Source organism: Mastigoproctus giganteus, chromosome 6 (genome assembly GCF_048544385.1).
Source record: "Mastigoproctus giganteus isolate SK-2022 chromosome 6, ASM4854438v1, whole genome shotgun sequence".
Lineage (NCBI taxonomy): Eukaryota > Metazoa > Arthropoda > Arachnida > Uropygi > Thelyphonidae > Mastigoproctus > Mastigoproctus giganteus.
The window spans coordinates 20,285,280-20,288,005 of NC_143580.1; positions in this window are offsets into that span (position 1 = coordinate 20,285,280).

Below are 2,726 nucleotides of genomic sequence, written 5' to 3' on the forward strand. Positions count from 1 at the left end.
ATCTGAAGCCTTTCTTGGTAAGAGCACCCTTTTGTTTCCTTCACGGATTTTGTTGCCATTCTCTGCACCCATTCCAGCAGATCTATATCCTTCCTAAAATGAGGCTTCCAGACCGTTGCCTTGCACAATGGGATAATCCCCGCTAGAAAAATTCTTGTATATGACATAACGCGTTAACGCTACGGCCAAACTGGCCATTGCCGGGGACCTCACCCGAAGAGGGGCCTCATTTTCAGTGAAATATTTTCTAAAATAGTGATAAAAATTTCTAATAATAATAATAAACCAAGAAAACGTGTAATATAAAAGCATGCTTAAACTTAACTTTTTAAGTGTTTAAATTTTATTCTTAAAACTTTTTATTGTACAATAAATAAGTTAAAAGTTTGTATTAAAATTGTTTTTATTATTATTTTTTTTCAAGTCAAAAAAAATAAAACATTTATTACATCTTATTTTACATTTTTATCAAGGAATTATTATTCAGAATATAAATATAAATATAAAAACCTATGTAGTATTTGTAATTTATATGTATGTGCAATGGTTATATATTAAAGGGGGCTTCAAATTTAAACTTCAATTGCCATTTCTCAGCCCATCTGCCTAATTTTTCTAGAAATTATTTCATTAGCTTACCTTGATTACTGTCATTAACCATCTGCAAACTTAATCATTAAGGCTGATAAACCTTCATCAGTATCATTAATAAATATAGAAAACAACAATGGGCCCAGCACTGAACTCTGGGAGATTCTACTAATAATTCTACTAACAGAGATTCTACTAACGAAGTTGAAAAATATGTAATTAATGATATTGAAATTTCGCAAGATTACTTAATGAAAAAACTTTCGAGCCAACAGGCCAGTAAGGCTCCTGGAGTTGATCGAATGTACGCTATAATCCTAAGGCAGGGGGCAAGTGAGTGCATTGAACCATTGAGGCTAATTATGCCAGCATCACCAGACTGGGGAGATTCCGTTGGATTAGAAAAGTGCCAATGTATCTCCCATAGGATGGTTCTAAGAGTGAAGTGGGAAATTATCGACCTGTTTGTCTGACTTGAGTGGTAGGGAAAATCATGGAGGCAATGATCAAGGGTGGAATTCAGGATCATTTGGATAGAATTGAAATTCTCAAGGATACTCAGCATGGTTTTGTAAAGGGAAAAACATGTTTAACAAATCTGGTTCGCTATTTGGAAAGGGTTACTCATGAGCTGGATTTAGAGAATAATTTAGATTTAGATTTAGATTTATTTAGATTTCAACAAAGCTTTTGACTCAGTCCCACATGAGCGGTTGCTTTATAAGCTGGAACAGTTTGGAATCACTGGGAAAATTCGTAGATGGATAGCAGGATGGCTTCAGGGCAGGAGGCAGAGGGTTGTGATAAATGGCTATTCCTCAGATTGGGTTGATGTAAGAAGTGGGGTTCCCCAAGGATCAGTATTAGGACTAATGTTGTTTTTAATTTTCATAAACGACATCGACGAAAGGATAGAGGGCGTGATGTCTAAATTTGCAGATGATGTTAAAATTGGTAGAGTAGTTAATGATCACTGTCAAGCTGAGCTTCTTCAGAGAGACCTAGATAGACTTCAGGAATGGTCAGAAAAATGGCATGGCAGCTATGCTTTAATCCAACAAAGTGTATGGTATTACACTTGGGAAACAGTAATCCCAAAATAACTTATTCACTTGGTGGAGTTCAACTAAACCCAGTACTGGAGAAAAGGGACTTGGGTGTTACGATACGGTCAGATATGAAATTCTCTGAGCATTGTAAACAGGTTGCAAGAAAGGCCCATGATGTCCTATCGATGATCTATCGAACTTTTGCAAGTAGAGATAGGGACGTGATAAGCCCATTATATAAGGCTTTTGTTAGACCACACTTGGAACACTGTGTTCAGGTATGGAGACTGCACCTAAAGAAAGACATCGAGCTTCTTGAAAGGATGCAAAGAAGGGTAACTCGCCTGGTGAGATCGGCAAAAGGGCGTCCTTATGAAGAAAGACTTCAAATATGTGGGTTGCAGAGTTTGGAAACTAGATACCTTAGAGGAGATTTGATTGAGGTGTTTAAGGCTCTGAGAGGCATCAGTAAAATGAATGAGGACGAAATTTTCAAGATTATAAATGATGCTAGAACTAGGGGACATAAATTCAAGTTACGGGGGGGGGAGATGTTTAGATTGGACTGCAGAAAGTATTATTTTAGCCAGCGAGTTATAAATTACTGGAATAAGTTGCCTACATGGGTGGTAGAAGCTGACAGTTTGGGGAAATTCAAAGGTCATCTGGATAGTACCTTCGGGTTAGGGAAACGCATAGGATGATAGATTTAATTTCCTTTTCTTTTATTAATTATTAGGTTTTTTTTATCATTGTTTTATTCGGGATTTTTTTTTGGCTGGTGCAGCATAAGCTATAGGCTTTTTTTGCACCATGCGGCCATTACTAATATTAATACTAATATAATACTAGTCCACGAAGACTAGATGGTCCTGCATTGCTTCATTAACCAGTGACTCCATTTTCCCAGGAACAGACTGACAAGTTTAGTCAAACTAACAGGTCTGTAATTACTCAAATCACACTTTGTGAACTGGCTCATCCCCAGTCCATAAGGACCTCCACTGAATCCAAGGATGTTTTCGTTATTATGGCTAACGGTTTGCTTACTGCCTTTGCTGCCTCCCTTAATATAATTGTCCAATT